Source organism: Budorcas taxicolor, chromosome 2, assembly GCF_023091745.1.
Source record: "Budorcas taxicolor isolate Tak-1 chromosome 2, Takin1.1, whole genome shotgun sequence".
In the NCBI taxonomy this organism is placed as follows: domain Eukaryota; kingdom Metazoa; phylum Chordata; class Mammalia; order Artiodactyla; family Bovidae; genus Budorcas; species Budorcas taxicolor.
Genome location: NC_068911.1, coordinates 48,876,799 through 48,887,588, shown reverse-complemented (window position 1 = coordinate 48,887,588; position 10,790 = coordinate 48,876,799). Strand labels below are relative to the sequence as shown.

At 43.0% G+C, this 10,790-nt stretch overlaps 1 non-coding gene across 1 annotated transcript; it reads left to right on the top strand.

Moving 5' to 3' along the window:
* Positions 1 to 8,864: 8,864 nt before the first annotated feature.
* TRNAR-CCU (transfer RNA arginine (anticodon CCU)) lies at positions 8,865 to 8,937 on the top strand. The gene has a single exon. It is a non-coding gene; the product is annotated as a tRNA-Arg (tRNA).
* The last annotated feature ends 1,853 nt before the right edge of the window (positions 8,938 to 10,790 follow it).

Below are 10,790 nucleotides of genomic sequence, written 5' to 3'. Positions count from 1 at the left end.
CTCTTGTCACACTGAAAAACTCCAAATTAAATAATCCCATGGTCTAGAGCCAAAATCAGGAGGCAGCAAGCCAGAGGTTATTTGTTTGTTGGTTTCTGAAGAAGACCAGATACTGACTTTAAATAATCGCAATAAGTTTCACATAGTGAAGGTCTTTCCAGCTGAAAGTTTTAAAACATGGCATCTGGAAAAGGGCCTCAGTCTATTGCTCCCGGGGTGGTACTATATTGTCACTGAGTAATCCACAGATAAGGAAGTTATTGCTCCCTGGTTATCAAGCTGCCGGTAGGTAAATGATGGAACCGGGTTGGGTTTGAAACACTCTCAAATTTAAAAAAAAACAAAACAAAACCTTGCCTTGAGCTGTGAAAAGGCATTTTACTGAAAAGTAGGACCCATATACTATTTCTGTTGTTTACTGAGGCCAAAAAGAAAAGGGTTAGGACTTTTTAGAAAGTCATTTTGGAGTCACCTCACATCAGCAAGCAACAGTCTGAACTGGTGCAAAAAAAATAAACAGTGAAATTAGGATTAGGAACGAGGAAGAAACGAGAGCAATTTGTGCTGTAAATGTGGAAGGGCCTGTGTCTTACTATCTCGTCTCTCGCACGTAATTCAGAAACCTGGTACATAGTAGGCATACAATAATTATTTGTAGCCTGAATGATTAAGTGAAGAAGAAAGCCACAAAGCAGTGGGAAAGTAATATATTAGTAGTTGGGAAAGGGGAACGACAAGAGAACTAAGTGGCTCAAGTGCTGTGCATGGTCCTGAAATGTCACCCTCATCTGCTGTACCACTCTATCAAAATACCCTCAGATCAAATCGTTGGTCTCCCTATCTTTCCATTATTCTGACCTTGAATGTTTAAGAATATATGGTAATGTAAGAGGTTAGATTTTAATTGTTTCCACCACAAAAAGAAATGATCATTAGGTCACATGATAGAGACATTAGCTAACTCTCCTGGTGGTAATCATAGTACAGTATATAAATGTGTCAAACCAACACATTGTATACCTTAAACTTATGCTAATACAATGTTATATGTCAATTATATCTTAATATTTAAAAAAATGTTATAGGTCAATTATATCTCAATTTTTAAAATAATGATTATGAGAGAATGGAGGGACTTCCCTGGTAGTATAGTGTCTAAGAGTCTGCCTACCAATGCAGGGGACAGGGGTTCTATCCCTGGTGCGGAAGATCCCACATACCCTGGAGCAACTAAAGCCCATGCACAGCGACTTGAGAGCCCAGGAGCTGCAACTGCTGAAGCCCACATGCCCTAGAGTCTGTACTCTGCAACAAGAGAAGCCACTGCATCGGGAAGCCTGTGCACCACAACAGACAGTAGCAGTGAGAGTGGGGAAAGCCTTCACGCAGCAACGAAGACGCGCACCACCAAAAAAAGCTCAGTTCAGTTCAGTCGCTGAGTCGTGTCCGACTGTTTGCCACCCCATGAATCCCAGCACGCCAGGCCTCCCTGTCTATCACCAACTCCCAGAGTTTACCCAAACACATGTGCATCAAGGCGGTGATGCCATCCAGCCATCTCATCCTCTGTCGTCCTCTTCTCTGGTCCCCAATCCCTTCCAGCATCAGAGTCTTTTCCAATGAGTCAACTCTTCGCATGAGGTGGCCAAAGTACTGGAGTTTCAGCTTTAGCATCAGTCTTTCCAAAGAACACCCAGGGCTGATCTCCTTTAGAATGGACTGGTTGGATCTCCTTGCAGTCCAAGGGACTCTCAAGAGTCTTCTCCAACACCACAGTTCAAAAGCATCAATTCTTCAGCGCTCAGCTTTCTTTATAGTCCAACTCTCACCTCCATACATGACCACTGGAAAAACCATAGCCTTGACTAGATGGACGTTCCTTGGCAAAATGATGTCTCTGCTTTTGAATATGTTGTCTAAGTTGGTCATAACTTTTCTTCCAAGGAGTAAGCATCTTTTAATTTCATGGCTGCAATCACCATCTGCAGTGATTTTGGAGCCCAAAAAAATAAAGTCTGACACTGTTTCCACTGTTTCCTCAACTATTTCCCATGAAGTGATGGGACCGGATGCCATGATCTTTGTTTTCTGAATGTTGAGCTTTAAGCCAACTTTTTCACTCTCCTCTTTCACTTTCATCAAGAGGCTTTCTAGTTCCTCTTCACTTTCTGCCATAAGGGTGGTGTCGTCTGCATATCTGAGGTTATTGATATTTCTCCCGGCAATCTTGATTCCAGCTTGTGCTTCTTCCAGCCCAGCGTTTCTCATGATGTACTCTGCATAGAAGTTAAATAAGCAGGGTGACAATATACAGCCTTGACGTACTCCTTTTCCTATTTGGAACCAGTCTGTTGTTCCATGTTCAGTTCTAAGTGTTGCTTCCTGACCTGCATATATGTTTCTCAAGAGGCAGGTCAGGTGGTCTGGTAGTCCCATCTCTTTCAGAATTTTCCACAGTTTCTTGTGATCCACACAGTCAAAGGCTTTGTCATAGTCAATAAAGCAGTAATAGATGTTTTTCTGGAACTCTCTTGCTTTTTCCATGATCCAGCAGATGTTGACAATTTGATCTCTGGTTCCTCTGCCTTTTCTAAAACCAGCTTGAACATCTGGAAGTTCACAGTTCATCTACTGCTGAAGCCTGGCTTGGAGAATTTTGAGCATTACTTCACTAGTGTGTGAGATGAGTGCAATTGTGCGGTAGTTTGAGCATTCTTTGGCATTGCCTTTCTTTGGGATTGGAATGAAAACTGACCTTTTCCAGTCCTGTGGCCACTGCTGAGTTGTCCAAATTTGCTGGCATATTGAGTGGAGCACTTTTAAAAACTAAATAATTAAAAAAAAAATAATTTGAAAAAGAGAGAATGGAATCAGACTTCATGGTTTCAAATTCTAGTCCTGCTACGAACACCTGTGATCTAGGGCAAGTTAGTATGTTAGTGATTTAGTGTTATCATCTGTAAAATGGGGATTGTAGCAGTCCCTATGAATTTAAATGTTTATACTTATAAAAGCTGCTGTTCTCGTTAGTGTAGTGGTGAGTATCCCCACCTGTAACACAGGAGACCAGGGTTCAATTCCCTAACGGGGAGGCAACACACCCTTTAGCTTCCCTTGTAGCTGTTGGTAAAGAATCTGCCTGCAATGCAGGAGACCCAGGTTTGATTCCTGGGTTGGGAAGATCCCCTGGAGAAGGAAATGGCAACCCACTCCAGTATTCTTGCCTGGAAAATCCCATGGACAGAGAAGCCTGGAAGGCTACAGTCCATGGGGTCGCAAGAGTCGGACACAACTTAATGACTAAAACACCATAACACCATACTTATAAAGCTATGATAGGGTTAACATGTCAAAAATTGCTCTGTCACTGTGAGCCTCATTCGTATTAGGGTATTGAATAAGCATGAAGTTAGCCTGCAAAGCAAACACATGCATTCTTTTAGATGTACAGCTTCGATGGGCAATGCATTGATGCACCAAAGACATTTATCAACCTGTGACCATGAAATAAGTTTTCACAGGATATATTAATGGGAATTATAGATTTCATAGGTCCATCTAGGCAAATCTGTGGTTTTTCCAGCAGTCACATATGGATGTGAGAGTTGGACTGTGAAGAAGGCTGAGCACCGAAGAATTGATGCTTTTGAACCGTGGTGTTGGAGAAGACTCTTGAGAGTCCCTTGGACTGCAAGGAGGTCCAACCAGTCCATCCTATAGGAGATCAGTCCTGGGTATTCATCGGAAAGACTGATGCTAAAGCTGAAACTCCAATACTTTGGCAACCTCATGCGAAGAGTTAACTCATTGGAAAAGACTCTGATGCTGGGAGGAATTGGGGGCAGGAGGAGAAGAGGACGACAGAGGATGAGATGGCTGGATGGCATCACCAACTCGATGGACATGGGTTTGGGTGAACTCTGGGAGTTGGTGATGGACAGGGCAGCCTGGTGTGCTGCAATTCATGGGGTCCCAAAGGGTTGGACACGACTGAGCGACTGAACTGAACTAAGCTGAACTGTTCATATTGTTCATAGGGTTCTCTCAGCAAGAAGACTGGAATGGTTTGCCGTTCCCTTCTTCAGTGGACCACAGTTTGTCAGCACTCTTCACTATGTCCTGTCTGTCTTGGGTGGCCCTGCATGTCATGGCTCACAGCTTCACTGAGTTACGCAGCCCATTCTCCATGATAAGGCTGTGATCCATGAACCAGAGATCAAATGGCTAACATTCATTGGATCATAGAGAAAGCAAGGGAATTCTAGAAAAACATCTACTTCTGCTTCATTGACTACACTGAAGCCTCTGTGTGGATCACAAGAAACTGAAAAATTTTTTAAGAGGTGGGAATACCAGACCATCTTAACTGTCTCCTGAGAAACCTTTATGCAGGTCAAGAAGCAACCATTAGAACCTTACATGGAACAACTGACTTGTTCAAAATTGGGAAAGGAGTACCACAGGGCTGTATATTGTCACCCTGTTTGTTTAACTTCTGCAGAGCACATCATAGAAAATGCCAGACTGGATGAATCACAATATGGAATCAAGATTGCTAGGAGAAATATCAATAGCATCAGATATGCAGATGATACCACTCTAATGGCAGAAAGTGAAAAGGAACTAAAGAGCCTCTTGATGGGAGTCAAATAGGAGAGTAAAAAAGCTGGCTTAAAACTCGACATTCAAAAAACTAAGATTAAAAAAAAACAGAAATAAAAAAAAAAGAATAATAAAAATACAAAACAAAAGCTAAGATAATGGCATCTGGTCCCATCACTTCATGGCAAATAGAAGAGGAAAAAGTGGAAGCAGTGACAGATTTTATCTTCTTGGACTCCAAAATCACTGTGGACAGTGACTGCAGGCATGAAATTAAAAGATGTTTGCTCCTTGAAATGAAAGCTACAACAAACCTAGAGAGCATGTTAAAAAGCAGAGAGCTCACTTTGCCAACTAAGGTCCATATAGTCAAAGCTACAGTTTTTCCGGTAGTCATGTACAGTATGAGAATTGGACCATAAAGAAGGCTGAGTGCTGAAGACTTGATGGTTTTGAATTGTGGTGCTGGAGAAGACTCTTGAGAGTCCCTAAGAACGCAAGGAGATCAAACCAGTCAATCCTAAAGGAAATCAATCCTGAATGTTCATTGGAAGGATTGCTGCTGAAGATAAAAGCTCCAGTACTTTGGCCAACTGAAGTGAAGAGCCAATTCATTGGAAAAGACTCTGATTCTGGGAAAGACTGAACACAAAAGGAGAAGAGGGCAGCAGAGGATGAGATGGTTAGACAGCATCACTGACTCACTAGACATGAATTTGAGCAAACTCTGGAAGATAGTGAAGGATGGGAAAGCCTGGCGTGCTTATGTCCATGGGGTCCCAAAGAGTCGGAAATGACTTAGCGACTGAACAACAGTTATAGATTTCATTTGTCCCACTTTCCAGACTGACATGAGTCTGGTCTTGGTAGTAGATACAGAATCTGCATCTGCGCTTTGGCCTCCACAAACGTGTCTGTGTATCTTTTGTGTACTCTTGTGTATCCTTCGAAGGGTGAGTTCTTTTGGGTACTTGAGAGCAATGTTGAGGGGACTTTCCTGGTGGTCCAGTGGTTAGGACTCTGTGCTTTCATTGCAGGGGGTACGAGTTTCATCCCTGGTCGAGTAACTGGAATCCTGCATGCTGCAGCTTGGCAAAAAAATTTTTTTTTAATTTTTAATAAATAAGAAAACTAGAGAGATATGACCACCAAATGTAACCTGATCCTAGACTGAATCCTGGAGCAGGAAAAAAGTTAAAAAAAAAAGAAAAAGAGTTTCCCTGGTGGTCCAGTGGTAAAGAATCCACCTTGCAATTTGGGGGACACAGGTTCAATTCCTGGTCTGGGAAGAGCCCACGTGGCACAGGGCAGCCAAGCCTGTGTGCCATACTGCTGAGCCTGCCCGCTAGAGCCCTCGAACCACAACTGCTGAAACCTGTGTACCTTAGAACCTGACCCCCACAGCAAGAGAAGCCCCCACAGTGAGAAGCCTGCACACCACAACTGGAGGGTATCCCCTGCTTGCTGCAACCAGAGAAAGCCCATGCACAGCAATGGAGACCCAGCACAACCAAAGGTACAAATCAACTAATTACTTTTTAAAAAGATGAATACTTACCTGATTCAAATAAATCTTTATATATACAAGTGTGTACGTGAGTTGAATATTTTCAGATATATGAAGTAGTATAAATAAACTAAGTCCCACAGTGTTTTCTTTGTGTTTGAATTAAACCACATTACTCTTGAGAAGATAAGCTTTTAAACTTTGTATGTCACTTTGGTACAGGGCTTCCCTGGTGGCTCAGAGGTTAAAGTGTCTGCCTGCAATGCAGGAGACCTGGGTTCGATCCCTGGGTTGGGAAGATCCTCTGGAGAAGGAAATGGCAACCCACTCCAGTATTCCTGCCTGGAGAATCCCACGGAGAGAGGAGCCTGGTAGGTTACAGCCTATGGGGCCCCAAAGAGTTGGACATGACTGAGCGACTTCTTTCTTTCACTTTGATACACAGTTCATCAAAAATTTCCTAAACTTCATTTATTTCTGGTGAAATAAATGAAACCAGGTTGGAAAGCTCAAGTTGTTCTTGTTGTTCAGTCCCCCGTGACCCCATGGACTGCAGCATGCCAGGCCTCCCTGTCCCTCACCATCTCCCAGAGTTTGCCCAAGTTCATGTTCATTGCATCGGTGATGTGGTGGAGCCATCCCTCCTCTGACGCCCTCTTTTCTTTCTGCCCTCAATCTTTCCCAGCATTAGGGACTTTTCCAATGAGTTGTCTGTTCACATCAGATGACCAAAATACTGGAGCTTCAGCATCAGTCCTTCCAGTGAATATTCAGGGTTGATCTCCCTTAAGATGGGCTGGTTTGATCTCCTGGCCATCCAAGGGATTTTCAGAAGTCTTCTCCAGCACCACATTTCAAAGGCATTAATTCTTCGGCACTCTGCCTTTTTTTTTATGGTTCAGCTCTCACAACTGTATGTGACCACTGGGAAGACCATAGCCTTGACTATACAGACCTTTGTTAGCAGAGTAATATCTCTGCTTTTCAACACACTGTCTAGGTTTGTCATCGCTTTCCTGCCAAGAAGCAATCATCTTCTGGTTTCATAGATGCAGTCACTGTCAGCTGTGATTTTGGAGCCCAAGAAGAGGAAATCTGTCACTACTTCCACCTTTTCCCCTTCTGTTTATCATGCAGTAGCTCAAATTACACATCTGTTTATCTTATAAATACTTTTAATGTCTTTTCTCTACTGAGAATTTTGTATTGCTTTTTTATTGAGAGATACACATATAGAATGTGCAACTCATAAGTGTACAGCTCAGCAATTTCTTACTGGATGTAAATTCTTAGTATACATCCATGTAGCAACCGTCTGAATTAAGACGTAGAAATTTCCAGCAGCCCAGAATGCTTCTATGTGCCTCTACCTGTATTAATCTCTCTTCAAAAGCTAACCATTATTCTGTCTGCTATCACCTTGGAATAGTTTTCCTTGTTTTTGAATGTCATAGAAATTGCTTCATACAGTGTGAATTCTTTTGTGTCTAATTTCTTTTGCTCAGTGTTATATCCTAGGAGTTCATCTCTGGTTCTCTGCAGCTATAGTTCACTATTTTTCTTTGCTTCATAAACTACTATGTCATTCAATACATATTGAATGAATATGCCACAATTTGTCTATCCAGACTTATTTTAAAACAATTTTCTGCTACGTGGTACCTCCAAAAAAATAGGAAAAAAGAAAAATCATTCCTTTCTCTGAATCTAGTGATTTTAAGATTTTCCCTGAAAATATCCTTTTTTTTTTTTTTGGCAGCCTCAGTGTAGTTCATCCTCAAATGCATATCCTAAAAATGGCTGCTGTATCGTCAGGACCCAGGCAGGAAGGAGGTGTGGCAGCAATAGATCTTCGGTTGTCTAGCCTCAGGCTTATGTCACCTCTCCTTCTCACTGCCGTCACTGTGCCAGCAGAGAGCTGAATCTTCCTGACGTTCCACAGAACATCACCCTGATCATTACATTCATGACATCTTCCTGCACAGACCGAGGAACAGGCAGTGGCAGGTACCTCAGATGTGTTAGAAAGTTGAATATGTTCCAGGAGGTCGAAAATAACTCCTAATCTTGGTAACACATATCCTATCAGTTAAGATCTAGGAAATAGAAACTTTTGTGTGAAACGCAGGAGGTGTTTCAGACAAAACGGATGGGCCACCACAGGCTGGTGCTGGATGAGAGACTTGCATGGCTGGTGCTGAGATCTCTAAGAGAGTCTGTAGGGGAGACCTTGAGGAGAGCCACAGGAGCCGAAGATGAGAGGGGCCTTCTTTACCATCTTCCAGTCTCCCACCAGCACTTCTCATTGGCAGAACCTGAAAAGAAATTAGATGGCAAGGGCTTCTAGGAAATATAGTTTACGGATTCCAGTCCTAGCATCACAGAGCAGAATAGAGAAAGATAGGCTTGGCCTGAGCAGTAACAGGTAAATAATGGCACAGCCATCAGCTCAAGGTTCCTCCAAAATAAGATTGCCCTCTCTGTTACTGGGAATATGCCGGTAGCACATCCTTCAGGTTTGGGTTGAAATCTTTGAAGTTTGAGGGCTTATTCCAATAATGTTGAAAGCTGGCACCATCCCTGAACTGTCTAGCACCTTAGGGCCTGCTGACTTCCTGAACTTCTATCTCTTAAAGCTGCATTGGTCAGATACACATGAGGGGAAGGAAAGGGCCAGAGGTCAGACACACTTTCCTTTCTTTGCCCTCTCTGAGGTCAGTGGGCACATTACAAAAATCCAGCCTTACATGGAACTTCCTAGGTGGTCCAGTGGCTAAGACTCTGCACTCCTAATGCAGGGGGCCTGGGTTCGATCCCTGGTCAGGGAACTAAATCCCCCATGCCATAACCAAGATCCAGCACAGCCACATAAATTAATTAATTTTAAAAAGTAAATGCCTTCAAATATAAGAAGGAGTCTTTTAACATAATTACTTTGTGTTTCTCAGAGATGGAAACCAAAAAGAGTAATTGAAGACATCTATTTTTCCTTCACTGTTCTGTTTTGAGATCTTTATGTGCAGACACGATGGGGGGGGAAATAGGGCTGAATAAGCAGCTGATGTCTAACCAATACAGAAGGAAAGGCAGGAGACAGGGCCCCAGAAGGAAGGAGCTAGTGAGAAGCCACAAGCTCAGAGATTTATTTATTCATGCTCAGGCGGATTACGATTAGCTTGGGGATTGCTCAGGGAAAACAGAAGTAACCACGTTGGACAGAAATCACTGAACACACAGAGAACAATAGAAAACATTGAATCACTGAGAGTGCACACCAAGGCAGAGTAGAAGCAGCTCAATGTGCCTGAAAACATCTTGGCTCACTGACCCCTGTCATGAAGGCTTTCCAGCTGAATTCGTGAAGGCTTTCCAGTTGAAGCCACGCAACTGATATGTTGAATACGTCAAAGCATGAAATACCACATAACTACAGCACTGGGCACACAAACGTGTCTGTCCAAAAGAGGGAATATGTGAGTGAATTTCGAAGGCTATGAGTATTTTCTCACTTCTCAAGGCAAGGATCTTAACTGATGGAAAAGCTGTAAGGTTTAGAGCCTTAGAACCGTGGTACACGTTTCTCCAGAGAAGCAGAGAGCCCAGACATCTCAATCTCATGATTACTTTCCTTCCAACCACAAAGCTGTAGGAAGGAGGATGCTAAGAGAACAAGCAGAGAGGGCCCAGGATGGGGAGGGGAAGCGTGTCTCTGCTCAGGGAGGCGGAAGAGGGCAGACCTGTGCACAGGTGGACATGCCGCTAGGCCCACTGCTTCCTGTGTTGACTGGAGAGTGAATATGGGTATTTTTGACTCTGTACCTTGACAGGACCACAATAGCTCCACTTCTTCCAGCAGCCCAGTTTAGACACAAGACCTCCACTATATAGTTCTATCTCTTGCCTACTCAGAGAGGACTTAAAAATCCCCCTTGAGAACTGAATTTTCTCCTTTTCATTTTCTTTAGACAGCTGGAACCTTAAAGAAGTGAGGTTTTGGATCTTCTGGGTTGCATTATCCACTGTGCTGTGAGGAAGAGCTGCTCCCAAGCTGGGTGCTGGGAATGACTGGGGCCTCCCCACAGGTTTCTAGGCCCCCTAGTCCCCCTTGCCCAGACTAGCAGGGAGGCAGAGGTGGAGGAAACACGGGCTCCTTTGAACAACCATTGTGCCTGTACCTATAGCCTTACTCACCCTCTTGGATGCTGGTCCCTCCCAGGAGGGCTACTGTGTATATTTCCTTGCCTGTTTCTCTCTCTGGAATGAGAGCTTTTCCAAAACAGAACTGGCTATTTTTCACTTCCATCTCTTTAGCTTGCAGCATACAGGTGTGCACGTAGTATGTGCACAATAAATATTTAACAGGTAAATTAAAAATAAACATGCTGGAGATGGTTTAGGAGGAGAAAAATTATTGTTAGCAAAAAAAAGGATTTTAAAAAGTAAAGTATATATTTAACACAGTGCTAGAAATTTTAAGTAGCACAGTACAGCAAGAAAGGGAAATAAAAGGATGCAGGTTGGAAGGCAATAAAGAAAACTGCCTCCATTTGTAGATGACATGATTGTCTATGTAGAACATACGGGACTGCGAAAAACTTCTAGAACTAATAAATGAAGGCCACAGGATAAAAGAAATCAATACACAAAAATCAATCATACTTCCATATCCTAGTAATAAAAG